Raw genomic sequence first — 17,172 nt, 5'->3', positions numbered from 1 at the left:
CACAAAACTCAATATTTAACTATACCAATACTTGGATAGCATGAAAATAAAGGTTACGATATATTTTAAGTAAATATTAGTGTTTTTTGTTATCATTTTCTCTCTCCCATACTTTTATGAGTTAGAGTATTGTGTTAAGACACGGTGGCGAGTTCGATTCCAAGACAAATTGAAATAATGAAATGCATGACCCAATCATTGGATAAAACTTCAAACGTCCTTTACCTATATGAATTCAGGTAGAGCGTGTCCGGACATGTTATAGAGTTTGATTCCAAGATGAATGAGAAAGCATGACCCAATTATTGAACAAATCTTCTAAACTTCATATCGTCCAAGTGACTAGACTATAAACTATACGTCCCGTAGCAACGCACGGGTATTTTTGCTAGTAGGTATAAAATAGAAAAAGAATATAATCTCAATCTTGGAGAAGCCTGCCTTATCGGTTCTCATGTGTCCTCGCCTCGGTCACCAGGCCATTACGAACACGGTGTGCCATTACCCAGGCGCCCTCGTCAACCCACACCGGCCAGCCTGGGGTCCCTAAGCGAAGCAACCTTTATTACTAAATGACTCAAGGTTGGAATTAGAAAATAAAAAAACGCTTGTTTAATTTAGTTCCACTTTAGGCTTTGTTTGGCTGCACATAAATCCACTACAATCCACATGGGTTGGTTAAATTCTACCTCAATCCCTCCCAAACCATGTGAATTAGGGTGTATTTGTGTGCAGCCAAACAAGCCTTCATCGTGTTATGGGGATGAGTGGTCATATTGGAGGACTACTGGAGAAGAGAGCTGATTTGTATATATGTTTGTGTTTTGTGAAATGAGGAGGGTCACTACTTTTATCTATTGCTTGTGTTATATGAACCAGAGAGGAGGGAACATTTCTATCTATTTGTATTTTGTGGAATGGAGACTAGTTGTGCAGTTCTTATATAGAGCAATGAAACAACAGCTAGTTGGTTAACGGTTGGGTGGTTGGCCGTTGTTTGCTCTGTGTGTTTGAATATTATATTAATCTCTACGAATTAGCTCATGTTTTTTAATTGATTACTGATACCCTGCATGAACCAGTTGTTCTCCCGTGGTCATGAGTCACCGGAGAAGCCCTAAGGCAATAGGCATTTAGGATAAAGTTTAAATGCTCCATACAAGTTTGGCCAATATTTAGACAACCTCCTGCACTGAAGCTGGGTTTGATTTACTACCCAAACTTTTTTAGTCGGTCCAACCCTTTGATATTATTTAGTTTTTCGCTTTCTCCAAAGGCCATAGTCCTGGCTGCGATTCTAGGGTTCAAATTTATTTGTCCTAGAAAAATTGCAATCCTAGAGTATGTCAGCTAGTGAGGTCTACTGGTACAGAACCTTACCAGCGTCTTTTCCATCTCCTGCTAAAAAAAGGGCCGCTGCACCCGAAAAAAAGAATTGGCCGCAACCCTCACGTAGTAACACGTGGCGTGGCTTCCAGAGACGGATGATAAAGACTGACAGATGGGCCATGGCATGAATTGAAAGGCAGCCATTGCCGTGCCGCTTACAACTATATTCGTATTTTTTTCATTCTGCAAACCAGATAGTCTGACTACAATGGTACATAGGGGCATTTAGGTAAAGTAGTGTTTTAATTTCGATCCTTTAAAAATCATAACTAATAATTTATGATGTGCTTTTTTAACGTAAGTTTTTATGGTGTCAGCTAACACCTTGCAAAATTTGAAACCAACTTAGAACGTGAAAATTTGACCAATTGGAATAGTTCATGATGGTAAACTGAACCAAAGGTTAGTTTAGGAAATTATTTGGATACTGGTGAAACTTCAGGAAAGTAATTTGAATTTTGTAACATTTTATTAAATTGGTTTCAAGTTCTTTTCTTGAATTATAAACTTTGCATTTTTCGACAACGAAAATATGTCGTTTGCAATATTGTTTTGGGCCAAAAAAAAAACGAAGCATATCAGGGGGATTTTGCAAACATAGCCAAGCACGTGGGAGTAACGTTTTTATATTTATTATAAACCTAGAGGGCCATGTAAAGGGGTTTATTGCAATTAATTATTCCTGCAGCAATTGGTCCCGCACAGGGGGTGGAACTAGTCAACCGGGCGCCGCCGCCGCCTGACCGAGATGGCGTCTTCCGCCTCGCCGCCCGCCGCCAGGTTGTGGTGGCCACTGACACGGTTCCTTCTTGCCTAGAGCTTTTCTAGTTCTGGTTTGTCTTATAGTAGAAAACAACTAGTATTTGGCGCGTTTCCTAGATCCGGTCTCCAGCATTGCAAGAGATTGCCCTGATTGGGGGCTTAGGGTTCATGCTTAAATTTGAGCGAACCGTCAGATTTCGATTGTTTCCCGAATCAATCTAGATTACGAGATATTGGGAGAGGCACCGTCCTCATTGGTTAGTTTCCTTCACGAATTGCTACTGTATGTTTATTTGCTTGTTCAATTTCTGTCAAAATGTGTGATAGGGAGCGAGCACCTGTATATCCATGCGCGAAAAAACGTTAATTTCTGGCAAACATATAACGAGGTGAAACCATCTTATTTAGGTTCCACCAGTAACTGTTCATCTGAGTCAATGTAGAATGTAAATGCAGCCCTCTTGAGTTTCTGTACCTTGCAATCTGCTAACTTGCTTTTGTTTCTTGCTGTTATACTCTCGAGTTAATCTAGTATGTAACCATATTGATTGTTTCAGTACATTGACCCCTGACTTACTGTTACTTACATGTTGCTCTCTCCACGGGCACGGGCACCAACAGGTCAGAGAGCACAGGAGAATCTCCTTGGTTCATTGCCACTTTTGCTACCAACCACATGACAGGAGACAAGAGTCTCATCTCCAACCTGGTACCTGTAAACAACCAAGTTATCAAAGCAGGGGTAGGCGCGGGAATGCAGGTGTGTGGCAGAGGGTATGTGAACACAGAGACAGTGGTCCTCCCTGACGTGTGGTATGTCCCAGGGCTCACAATGAACCAGGTATCCGTGGGGCAGCTAACCCAAGAGCCCGATCTAATTGTTGAGATTGGTGGTGGTGCTTGTCGCATCAGCAAGAAGAGTGATGGGTCTGTTCTCGGTGAAGCACGTTTGAGGTCTGATCATAAGTATGTGGTAGACTTCCTGAAAATTAAGCTGAATTAGGTGTGGAGCTTGGCTGGTGTCTTCAAATGCATAGAGGGGTGATAGTGATGTTGGCTACTGCTTTCCTTTATATGGTAATGCTGGATTGAAAATGGCTAAGGTCTGGAGTTTATATGGTATTTGCAATTTCTATGATTTAGGATATTGTGTGCACGGTATCTGTGCATATGTTTAACTGTTACATGTTGACTATATAAGAAGTACTTAATGAGTCTATGACCTCTTGGGCATTTAATTTATGCAAGTTGGGAAGTCCTTTTCGGCAGTGATAATATAATCCAGTGAGATCTGGTTTCAGCTGTATGCTCTGCTACTGAATTTGTTTTTGATGTGTGACTATCTGTCTGCAATCTGTTGGTGCCACAGTTGTGAACCTGTGCTATATGGGTTTGATGCACATGGTAAACTAGGTTTGTTTGATGAATTTGATTCTTGGCATATACTGTATTCCTGATATATGGTTTTATTCATTTTTGGTGGGTTGAGTGGTGCTTATAACTGCACACATGATTTGACAACTTCGCTTCCAAATTTCTAACCAAACTTTCTCCCTGATGGTTGCAAATCCCACAATATCCCCTTGCATTTGTCTCTTTAGCTGTGCTTAGAGAGTGCATATACTGGTTGGTACAACCCATCTTTTTGTTTACATAAATTTAAGACACTCTCTGTAATGTCTAACCACAGTTTGAGAAAGCGACATGCTCTAAAGGTAGTGTGAATGAGTCTAGTGCGTCTAAAAAGTTACCAGGAAACAAGGCAATACAAAATTGAGTGGACTGCTTCTAACTAACTTTGTGGGTAGCTTTCTGCCTGTGTGCCTGCCAATAATAAACTCTGGTGCCTGGGTCAGTGACCATGGAGGCGGTGGTCCTCCCTAATGCAGGGCACGTCCCTGGGCTCTCTATGAACCTGGTGTTAGTGGGGCAGATCACTGAAGATCCTGATTTAGTTATCAAGATTGGTGCTGGTGCATGTCGTATTAACAAGAACAGTAATGGCTGACGTGTCTGTCATCAGTAAAGTCCATTTGCTACGAGATAGACTTTCTGAATTAGGTGCCTTGATCGGCAGAGCATGATGGTGTCTTCAGATGCATAGAAAGATGGTAGGGATTTCTGCCGCTGCTTTCCTTTTGAATAGTATAGTGCTTAATGTGAATGAGTAAGGTTCAATAAATTCTCTGTTAAATTCAGATTATCAACTTATATTGGTCTTATAATATTGTATTCACAGCATCTATATATGTTTAGCTGTTATATTCGTGAGTACTTTATGAGTCTCCGATCTCGTAACTCATTGCAGCTGATTCTGGTTTTGCAACTGAATGATCGTTTTCTGAACAGTGATCACATTAGTCGTGTGTGTCCAGTTACAGCCAGCTGCACTTCTATTTATGTGTGATGTCTATCTGCTAGCTGGTAGCTAGTCAGACTGTTGAGCAGACATTATTGTTTAATGAATTTGGCTATATTATACATATATTGTATTCTTTTATGGTTAAATGTTTTTGGTGGGTAGAAGCTATACTGCTTATTCCAGCCATCTGCCTCAACCTATGTAATGTTAACATTCAGCCTGACTGTATTTCTTGCTTTAGCTTTGCATTAATGCCTTTTCAGTGTGGACCTGTTGCCTTTTGCTCGTGCCTGGTAGTAAGTCCAATTGTTTAGGGACATAATCTGAAGACACACTGTAATCTCCTGCCAGAGTTTGAGAACCCAAGTGACAGTAATATGAAGGAAGTAGTTTGCCTAGTGTGATTGAGATGTTATTCTGAAGCATTCCCAAATCCCCACACGGTGAATGGCACTTGAGCATTTTGTAAGTTCTCAAAGTTTGAAACTTCCCAATGCAGTCATCTCCAATAGAGAAGGCAACACTAATTTTGAGCTCTCAGCTTCCAACTCACGCTATGCGACTTTTAAGATTGTCAGTTCTTAGTAGTCGCCCTTATATAGTTGTTAGTTTAGCTGGTTCGTTTTTTCTCAAAAAAAAAGTTTAGCTGGTTCGTTTTGTGTGTCAAGCTGCCTCTTGACTAAATATCTAACATCAGATGCATGATTCATCTCATTTGGGAGTAATTCCAGGTCTCTTTAGTTTGCTTGCCGTCTTTATACATTTATGAATATCACTGTTATGAATTGTGGTATTTTGACCATTTTTGTTGAGATATTTATCAAGTCTTTGCATCTTGTTAACAAATGGTGCCTTTTTTTTTCTCTCACTTTGCAACATTGATGGTTTACATGACTAGAATTTTTTTCGAGCTTCATTTGAATTAGGTATAAATAGGGTGGGACACATGTCAAATATTGCTGGAATTGACATTGAAAATTGTTGCTACTAAGATGCACATATATTTTTCCCTTGAAACAAAATAACACAAAACATGAACAAGCTAAGATCATGCACCGAGGGGAAACAAAAATCATTGGTAACAAGACATAAAAAAGCGGTCGTAGCGACCAAGGCTAATAAATATTGACATATTGTACCCACTGGTGCGAGGTTGATTTATATTAATTTAAGTTTAATCTTAGCTCTAACTTTTAGGGATGACCAAACAAGCACAATATTTCAAGGGGAAAATGTAAAAAAAATACAAAACAAAAGTAGCTAAGAGGCCGTTTGGATCCTTTTCATTTTGGAGAAATTGAAATCTACTCAATGGATTAGGTTATTTGGCATGGAATTTGACTTTCCACAACTTTCCCAAGTTCACATTTGAGCCTCTCTCAAATTCATAGGGTGGGAGATGGAATTTGATTATATAGATCATTTCTACTCTCTAACTTATGGCACGCTCTTCAATTCGCTTCTCTAAAGTAGAAATACAACATATAAGTATCTCCCTTATATGGCTGATAATAATTTACAAATATATTCCATATAGAATCAAATTAGCTTAATTAATTTGTGCCTAGATTATAATTATTAGAATGAATTCAATTTCAAGGATCAAAACGGGCCCAGCTTAATATATACAGGGAAAGTAGTGTGGCAACCGTTGGAACCTATATAAGCCAAGCAACCTTTATTAAACAACTGTTATAAAAAACCTTTATTAAACAACTAAGGTTGGAAAACGCAGAAAAATAAAAAGACCGTCTATTTTATTTAGTGCTACCTAATCATAAACCAAAGTAGAATTTTTAGGGCACGATAGGTTCCTAGTTCAATTTGTACCTATATAAGGCAAGTTAATTTTATAAGATAGTCTAAGTTACACTCCCCAAGTTTGGTCAATATCCACACAACTCGCTAAACTAACATTTGGTTTCATTTTCTACCCTAACTTATTTAGTTGGTCAAACCCTTTAACAAGATTTTGTTTTTTTTTGCCTCTCCACCAATAAATGTGTTTTAATTTCAAAATTCGTGAGGTGTTAGCGGAAATAACAACTTACATTCAGAAGATACATTATTATTTTTTCATAATTATGTTTCATACAATTATTCTATTTCTAGTGTTAATTTATTGTTAGATGTCCTAACCTGCAAATTTGTGATAAAATTGATGATATATTTTAAGCATAAGCTACAGTGTCAACTATTACCTTACAAAATTTAAACTTAAAACTCAACTTAAACATAGAAATGGTCTAACTGAAATAGTTCAGAAGTAAATTGAATCAAAAGTTAGTTTATGGGTTATCTCGACGTTGTCTAAACTTTGGATAAGTACTGGACTTTTTTCTAAGTTTTATTAAATTGGTTTCCAAGTTCTTTTTTTTATTATGAAGTTTGCAATTGCCCACCCGTTTGCAATATTTTGTGAAAGAAATTGGAAGCACGTGAAGGTGGACTTTGCAAACATAGCCAAGCACGTGGGAGTAACATTTTATATTTATAATGGGGTTTATTGCAATTTATTATCGCTGCAGCAATTGGTCCCGCACGAGAGCTACGAACAAGTCAACCGGCCGCCGCCGTCATCGAGATGCGTCTTCCGCATCACCGCCGGCCTCCAGGTTATGACGGCTACTGACACACTTCCTTCTCGCCTAGAGATATCCTAGTGCTTGCGTGCCTTATAAAAAACTACTAGTATTTGGTGCGTTTCCTAGATCCGGTCTCCATCATTGCTAGAGATTGCCCTGATTGGGGGGCGTTAGGGTTCAGACTCGATTATTTCACAAATCAACCTGGAGCATGATATGTTTGAAGAAGCACCATCCTCTTGATTGGTTAGGTTTTTTTCTCACGAATCGGTACACTTTCACCTGAATCAATGTAGCATGTAAATGTAACCCTCTTTGATAGTTTCTGTACCTTTACCCTAACTTGATCTTGTTTCTTCCTATTATTATACTCTCGAGTTGATTTAGTATGTAACCCTATTGATTGCTTTAATACATTGACCCCTGACTTGCTGTTACTTCTTGTTATCGTACCTAGTGGGTCGAATCCTGGCGCTGCCTCCACGGGCGCCGGCAAAAACAGGGCAGTCAACTCAGGGGAGGTTCCTTGGTTCATTGCGACTCGTGCTACCAACCACATGACAGGAGACAAGAGTCTCATCTCCAACCTGGTACCTGTAAACAACCAAGTTGTCGAAGCAGGGGAAGGCGAGGGGATGAAGGTGTGTGGCAAAGGGTCTGTGAACACAGAGAAAGTGGTCCTCTCTGACGTGTGGTATGTCCCAGGCTCATTGCGAACTTTGTGTCGGTGGGGCAGCTAACTGAAGATCACAATCTGATTGTTCAGCTTGGTGGTGGAATGTGTCGCGTCAACAAGAAGAGTGATGGGTCTGTTCTCGGTAGAGCACCTTTGAGGCCTGATAGGAAGTATGCAGTAGACTTTCTGAAAATTGAGCTGAATTAAGGTGTGGAGCTTGGCGGGTATCTTCAAATGCATAGAGGGTTGATAGTGTTGTCGGCTACTGCTTTGCTTCATATGGTAGCGCTGAATGGAAAATGGCTAAGGTCTAGTTTTTTCCCCCATGGTTTTAGGATATTGTGTGCACAGTATCTGTGCATACCTTTAACTGTTACAGAAGAAGTAATGGACGAACCTGTGGCCTCTTAGGCATTTATTTCTGGTTTTGCTACTGAAGGGAAGTCCTTTTTGGTAGTGATAATGTAAGCCAATGAAATCTGGTTTGAGCTGTATGCTCTGCTACTGAATTTGTGTCTGATGTCTGACTATCTGTCTGTGATCTCTTGGTGCCATAGTTGTGAATCTGTGGTATATGGTTTGGATACACATGGTAAAGAATGTTTGCTTGATGAATTTGACTATTGGCACATACTGTATTCCTGATATATAGTGTACTGGTGTTATTCCTTTTTGGTGGGTAGAGTGGTGCTTATAACTGCATAAATAATTTGAGCACTGTGCTTCCAAATTCTCACCAAACTTTATGCTTGTCGGTATCCCCTTACATTTGTTGCTTTAGTTGTGCTTAGAGTTTATATGGTATGTGCAATTTCTATGGTTTAGGATATCTTGAGCACCGTATCTGTGCATGTTGACTATATAAGGAGTACTGAATGAGCCTATGACCTCTTGGGATTTAATTTATGCAACTTAGAAAGTCCTTTTCGGCAGTGATAATATAATCCAGTGAAATCTGGTTTCAGATGTATGCTCTGTTACTGAATTTGTGTTTGATGTGTGACTATCTGTCTGCAATCTGTTGGTGCCACAGTTGTGAACTTGTGGTATATGGTTTTGATGCACATGGTAAACAATGTTTGTTTGATGAATTTGATTCATGGCATATACTGTACTCCTGATGTATGGTTTTATTTATTTTTGGTGGGTTGAGTGGTGCTTATAACTGCACACGTGATTTGAGCAGTTTGCTTCTAAATTTCTAACCAAACTTTGTGCCTGCTGGTTTGCAAATCCGACTGTATCCCCTTGCATTTGTTGCTTTATCTTTGCTTAGAGTGTCCATATGCTTGTTGGTATGATCCATCTTTTCGATTACATAATTTAAAGATACTCACTGTACTGTCCAACCACAGTTCCAGAAAGCAACATGTTCTAAGGAAGCAGCTAGCCTAGTGTGAATGAGTCTAGTGCTTCCAGGAAACAAGGCAATACAAAATTGAGTGGACAGCTTCTAACTATTATGTGGGTAACTTTCTCCCAGTAGGTGCTTTGCGAAGTGTTTAGGCTAGTTAGACCAAGATACAAGGGAATACAAAAATGAGCGTAGGTGCTTTGTGAAGTGCTTAGGCTAGTTACCAGGAAACAAAGCAATACAAAATTGCGTGTAGGTGCTTTGCGAAGTGCTTAGGCTAGTTAGACCACTGCTAAATGCACTTGTTGTAGGTTTAGGCCCAGTGTTAATGAGGTTTGCATACCTCTTGCTCCTAAGGTGCTTGCGCGCACCGTTATTGTACTTGGAGGGGCTTGTAGTCTTGTGAGACCACACCAACAACGTTTGTGGTGTGGCTGCCACTGTGTACCAGAGGGAACGAAGCCCACAACGGTTCGGCCAGAAGCTCGATAGTGAAGACGGCGGAGAGCAGTCCGAGAGAGGTATTCTGGAGACACACTTGCGCGTGGGGAAGACCTGGTGCTATCGAAAGAGTTATCCGACTGGGAGGTTGGCCCTTGCAAGGGCTTCCTTGCGAGGGGCTCTGACAATGAATAGTGGAAAGCTTGCGCGTTTCTCGATACCTCGGTTAAAATACCAGAGTCATCAACGGGAGTTTGTATCACTATGTCAATTAAGCTTCCGTACTTACATTGTTACCTTGGTTGTGTGCTTTACATTTCCTAGCTTAGTTGATAGGCTAGTTGATATGATTGAAACTTTGGTTGCATAACTCTTTTACGGTAGACATAGCAACACACCCAGCAAAATCATAGTTGCATATTTAGATAGTTTACTTAATTTTATAGGTTCTGCTAAGGTTGGAAAATAAAAGTCATAGTTAGAAAATAGACTTTTAAGTTGCCTAATTCACCCCCTCCTACACGTCACGGTTCCTTCAACATTAGGATGCAAATTTTACTAGCTTCAGTTACATGTTTAGTATGTGTTTCTTTGACATGACTTAGTGGCCTCTTCTTTGAATCGTGGACTTATATACTGCTTTTTTTCTAGCTAGATAGATATCTATGAGGACGTAATGGAAACTACAATCATGAATGTCCAATGCAAATTAGTCCTAATTCAACCGTAACCATGACCAATGAAAGAAATACCAAGTTAGTGGAATATGTACTCGCAATAGTAGGGTAGGATGCTTTATGTATGTAACATTCTAAGAACATCATGATCAAATACAAGACGAGATCATATGGATGGGCATTCGCACCATTGCATGTATTGTGGTTTATTCAGAGATTTTTTAACTCATTTTAAAACTAATTTTAAAACTAACACCGTTTATTTTTGTTTTCAAATCTAACACTTTTGGCCGCACCTATTCGCACGGCGCGGCGAATTAACGCTGCCGCGCCATGCATGGGGACGCGGGCGAGGCTGCCTACGTGGCAGCGACCAGGGCCCCTGGTCGGTGATGTGGCCAGCTCTGCTGCGCCACCGATCAGGGCGCAGCGGTGACGCGCCATGCATCAAGGCGCGGCAGTGACGCGCCACCGCCCAGTGCGCGACAGAGCCTAATATAGGCCCAGTCCCGCCCCTCCCTCTCTGTTTAACTCCACGCTGTGCTGACGCCTCCATGCCGCTCTACCCCCGCCGTGGCGCCTCCCAGCCTGCACCGCCACACCATTGCCTCCCGGCTCTCCCACGGCCGGCCGCTGAATTTCCCTCCCTTGCCATTCCCCCCTATCTTCCCCGAAGCTCCTCCTCGGCCTCCACGGTGGATCGAATGATTTGAATGAGTAGTTAGGGTATGGAGGAAAATATGAGTTCGTTACAACGTTGGATTGAAGGATTAGGATTATGATTGTCAATGTTAAGGTTATTTGGTTAGTTAGAATTATGATTATCATGTATTTTGCTTGTTTGAGTTTGCATCTCAACTTTTATATGTGAATAAATATATGGACACACTGTTGATGTACCAAATTTTATTTTTTACTCACCAAAGTATAGTTTTTATATAGTTTTCATGTTTGCATCTAAGATAGAGTTTGCACCAAAGTGTAGGTTATATTTTATTTGTTGTAATGCAAATGGTTCTCATTGACATTAATTTGTGATGTTTTGATTTTTGTTTGTAAAATTACAACCGTTTTGTTAGATGCAAGAAATGTATCGGGAGGAGTTTTGGTGAAAACGGGGTCGTCCTCGAGAATTATATCCCGACGCGTCTAGCAAAGATGCCCCCGTCCCTCCTGACCTCCCTATCCCTAACTATGACTGTGGTTTCCCGGCCGACGTGTTTCAATCGAGACATTCAGACACAGCGGTGCGTTGCTTCTACACATGCAGTCGTTTTAATGTAAGTAATTGTTTCCACTATCTTTTTTTCTTCATTTGTGTAAGTAGGCTACTAATATTTTATTGGAATCTTGTTGTGTAGGACCATGAGAGGTGCCTTTTCTTTTAGTGGATCGACGGTGCAGAAAAGTTTGACCCTAGGTACCTCCTTTTCGATGATTGGTGTAGAGGGAGACATCCACGTGAGCACTTCTAGCGGTGTGTTCCACGCCCCTAACCCCCCCGCCAATGACGGCTAAGGAGAAGCACCTAGCCGTAGTTAGAAGACACAAGGAACCTCCTCTGTGTGAATGTGGAGATCAAGCTGTGATAAAGCCTAAGAATACATTGGAGTTTGTGTGTCCGAACAAACACGAAGCAAGTGGAAAGTGTATCTATTTAAATGTTTATCTCTATATGTGTGTACTAATGTATTCTCTTGTAGCGTTATGGATTTGTGAAGTGTCGTTTCAATGAGTGGCTCTACGGTCCTAAGAATCAATGGCTGGAGCCACCAAAGGCAAAGGAAAAAAAGAAAGAAAGGTTAATTTACAAAGCACCTCCAGTCAAGTACGAATGTGGTGTTAAATCTAACTACGGTCTAGTCCCTTCAGAGCTTGGAATAGGCCATTATTGTGGCCATATGGTTGACTTTGATGAGATGAATTATTTTTGTGGTAAACATGAAATCGTATTTTATTTCTTTTGCTAAGACATATATGATATAATTTTTCGTTTGAACAGAGTACTAGGAAATGCAGGTGGGAATGTTATGATGGTCAAGCTAAGTTCTGGAATGAACTAAAGGGGAGGTAAGTAATTGCACGGAAGAGGGGATATGGACCTGACTACGTCAACCTATTCGTTAAACATCACAAAACAAGATGCGTGAGTTTGCTAGATAGCGCGGTATTCGTAACCCGATCGATGTTGGGCTTACAAATGGGAAATGGAGAGACGGAGGGCGTTAGAGGAGGAGAGGGCATGGAAGGAGGCAAAGGAGGAGACAAGAGTACAGATGCAGGTGTTGAACAAGCATGTTGTTGCATTATGTGCCAGTGAGTGCTTGAAAGCCTTTTTTTTCGTTGCCTGATTTTAAATGTAATATAATCGCATTGCTAACTGGTTGCATTTTATATATGAATGGATTGGATGTAGCGAGGACCATGCCACAGAGGTGGCCCATACAACGTATGAGGAAAAGAAGTTAGATGAGTACAGAACGTGAGCTGGTCGTACCGTTTAATCATCGATTATGTTGTCTGATGAGGGGGACGAGGATGAGGACGACACTGCTAGGTTGAGCGATCTCATCGCTCTTGTTGAGGCAGGCTTGCAGGCGGAGGAGGTAGATGATGACACTGGCAGACTGAGCAAGCTCATCGCTCTAGCAGAGGCGAGCTTGCAGACGGAGGAGGCTGAGGACGACACTAGCAGACTGAGCGAACTCATCGCTCTAGCAGAGGCGGGCTTGTAGGCGGAGGATGCTGAGGACGACACTAGCAGACTGAGCAAGCTCATCGCTCTAGCAGAGGCGGGCTTGCAGGCGGAGGATGATGACGACACGTTCTTCACTCAGGCCACAGAGGCCGCAGATGAAGCGGAGGCCGCTTACTACAGGCGACAGGCAGATCAGAGCAATGCAGGTGAGCCTAGCCACAGCATCAAGGTTATGGTAGAGGACTGGTACTCAGATGATGAGTTGCTTACTCAGTATGTTTTAGACTGAGGATTGGTACAGGTCTGCTAGTTCAATGTTTTCGATTTGGTATTTGTATCGTAGTAGAACTTTCTCGGTGCTGCATTGTGTTTCATTTGAACTATTTATGTATTGTACCCTTGTAAAAAACATTGTTTAATTTTTATAACGGACATTGTGTTATCTCATAAAAGTTTGGCCAATTCCTCGGCCTTCTTCAAATGTTCTGCTCCGGCCTTTCCAAAACGCCCCTGCTCAGCTATATCCCTCTGCGCAAGTTCCTACCTCTTGACAAAATATTTGTTGCACTTATAAAAGGAGAACTCAACAATTCCAGACATAGGCAACGATCGAGCTTCGGTGAATACACGGTTGAAAGACTCCGAGGAGTTAGTGGTCATGATGCCATACCTAAAACCCCCCTCGTCATATGCTAACGCCCACTGAGCCTTGTGTTCCATCTGCGCCTCTAACCAGGTCTTTCCCGCTTCATTAAGCATCTTATCTAGTTCTCTCTTTGTCTCCTTGAACTAGTGCTTTGTACGTACACAACATAGAGCCTTTACCTTGTCATATACCTCCTTCTTCCTCTGACACCGCTAGAAATTAGCGGCAAAGTGTCTCATGCATCATCTATGCGCTAGAGGTGGGAACCCATCTATATGCTCAGCTGCAGCATTAAGAAGCCCTGGGTGACGGTCCGAGATCAAACATATAGTGTGAGATGGGCCAAGAACTTGTACACGTAGAAGCCGCATGAACCATGACCACGATTCATTGTTCTCTCCCTTTGCCAAAGCAAAAGCTATGGGTACTATCTGGTCCTCAGGATCAACAGCAGCAGCCATCATCAAGGTGCCCATGTACTTTCCTATCAAGAAAGTGCCATCAACAAGTATGACTGGCCGACAAAACTGGAATGCATGTTCCGTTTGAGCGAACGACCAAAACACACGATAGAGGACATGCCTCAATGGGTCCCAAAAATACATCCCTCTGGTGTCCACAAATCATTTCAAGCCAGGGTTGTAGTAATGCATTGCACATAAGATGCGGGGCACCCTGTTATACGCTTCCTCCCAACTAACCAACGAATCGTCAGGGCAATTTGCTTAGCACGCCAAGCCTTTTCATACTTCACATCATACTTAACGAATCTAGATATGGACTGTTGTAAAGAAGACACCGAAATGTCGTTATTATCATCAACGAACCCCCAATATACGATGGGCAAGGTAACGTGCAGTGAGCTGCTGATGATTTTCCTTCCCCCTATTTGTTAGGCAAGTGTGGGGTTCGACAACTTTAATTATCCTTCACTTGCCATCACTCTATCTCTTTCGTGCATTTAACCTCCACATACAAACGTTTTTGCATATCATGTGGTACCTAAACTCCTGATCCGAATGAGTGATGCTGTACGGCCTATGGTGATACACAGCATAGTCTTGAATGAAGAACTTCATCTCTGACATTGTATTGAATATCATCCCCTTCCTAAGTATTTCTTTCTCATGGTCATACAATGATTTCCTACACCTCTGGACCAGTGTCACAAACTGCCATATTCGTCATGCTGACATCCTTATAGTTCGAAATGCCCCTGAAAGGTACGTTCATCGACCTTAGTTGCTCAAGCTAAGTCGCTATGTAAGGTGGTGGTGGAACATACTGCTGCGCTTCGCTAATTCTGCTCCATGAATCATAGTGGGTATCATCTGCTGGCAAATCTATGACTAGTCTACCCTAAGCCTGGATAGCATGCAAACCTCAGTTGGTACTGGCAATGGCATACCATGAACAGGTACTGGCATGGCATCAACTGCTGCGGGCATAGCATGTCTATCTCCCTAGTCATCATCTATATCGTCTGAATCACTGCTAACTACATCACCGATCCTGTCCTCCTCTTCCAGTTCGAACTCGTTCACATCGAAGTCATTGCTTATACAACCTACTTGACTTGAATGAAACTGCTCCTGCGTCAACTGACCGTACAAATCCATGTTACCCTGAGTTGCTTCCCCTTGACCACCAATTCTTGCTCATTGCCTCCAACACCGTCAATGGACGGCCCGTCCAGGACACCCTGCATCCTATACCCATTCTCCACCACCACCTCAGCCATGGGCACATTGGAACCTTGAAGCACCCTAGTGTAGCGGAACCAGTGAGCAGGGTCATGCAAGGGCATCAGGACATAGTGTGCCCTAGTCTTCCCAGTATCAAACCTCCCATTCAGCGTGAAATCACCGCCAAACTTTGCATTCAAACGAACACAAAGGTCATTGAAGCTAGCAGGTTCATCAAACCATTCCGATTCTTATCCCATATCTTCAAACATACCATCTTCTCTCCTAATACTTCCTCCGTAAAAAACTCTAACACAACAATCCATCTACAAAAGCATTTCAAGAAACTTCATCAAGTCGTCAAAATCGTCGTACGTACTGTCCATAGTAATATTAATACATATTCTAACTATAACTATACTAACTAATTTAATATTAACATCTATACAAGACTAACTACAACAACTAATTATACTACATACAATAACTAACTAGACTCACTAACTATACTAACTAAACTAACTTTACTAACTATACTAACTTACTATACTGCCTATACTGACTAAACTAACTAACTTTATTAACTATACTAACTATACTTTACTAACTATACTAACTTTACTTATTGAACTAACTTACTATACTAACAATGTCGATTCAATCAACAAATACACTAGGGGAGTACCTCGCGGCAGCGGTGCTCGTCCGGGCCGGGAGGAGCGGACGTTGGCCTCGGCGGCGGCGGCGGGTGGACATGGGATAGAGAGAGGGGCGTGCGACAGTTGGGAGCGGTGTACAGCGCGGCAATGAGGGCGGTGGCGGGCAGCCGCTGTGCCTAGACGGAGGGCACGGCGGGTCGCCAGCGGGCGTGGCGTGCCGGCGTGCATGGGCGGGGGGCGCAGTGGGCGGCCGGCGGGCGTGGCAGGCGGCAAGTAGGGGGGGACGCGTGCTAGCAGGCGGGCGAGTGCGGGGGGGGGGGGGGGTGGTGGCGTGGCGCGGTGGGACTGGGCCGCGGGCCTATATTAGGCTTTGTCGCGCCCTGGGTGGTGGCGTGTGACTGGCGCGTCACCGCCCCGCCCTGATTGGTGGCGCGGCAGAGCTGGCCACGTCACCGGTCAGGGGCCCTGGTCGCTGCCACGCAGGCAGCTGGTGCGGCAGCGTTAATTCGCCGCCGTGCGAATAGGTGCGGCCAAAAGTGTTAGAATTGATTTTTTTTTAAACAGTGTTAGTTTTAAAATTAGTTTTAGAAATGTGTTAAAAAAAATCTATTTAGACAGCGTCCAATAAGTCTATATGAGTCTGATCTCGCCTCATGCACATTGTGCCTCCGTACTGAATAAGCAAGAGATCGATGATCAAATGTTACAATTATCCGTTGGTATAAGACTAGCGTGACATAACGTATGGGTAGGGTACTTGCATAGTCCATAAGCTCGATCAGTATCTGGAGACCTAGCTGGGGTCATTGGAAAAGATTAAAGGGGCAATCGAATTCGCCGACATTTTTTCTTCATCTCTATGATATATCTCTCGCGGGATAATAACCACAAACATTGTTTGGTTCTTCTGATTGCTCTGCTGTTTGTACCAATCATGCAGTCGATGCTATGTGTGTCGGCAAATATTCTCGTGGTTAACCAGTTTTCATGGACGGGCCCGAGTTAAAGTTACAAATAAAGCAGAACTTCAATTGTCCAGGTGATGGCCGGATTGGCTCTAATCATGCCTGCAAAGCAGGTAACAACGTAGTACGATATAATTGAGATTCTGGTGATGGAGTGTCGATCAGGTAATAAATAAAGAAATAAAGCTCTAGCTCTAGCTTCTGTCGTGACAGGTAATTAAGCTGCTCCAGCATTTTGTTGAGGGTCCGCTGTGTTGGGCTGCGAAAGCCGAA

Source organism: Miscanthus floridulus, chromosome 10 (assembly GCF_019320115.1).
Source record: "Miscanthus floridulus cultivar M001 chromosome 10, ASM1932011v1, whole genome shotgun sequence".
Taxonomy (NCBI): Eukaryota; Viridiplantae; Streptophyta; class Magnoliopsida; order Poales; family Poaceae; genus Miscanthus; species Miscanthus floridulus.
Note: the sequence above shows the minus strand (reverse complement) of the source record.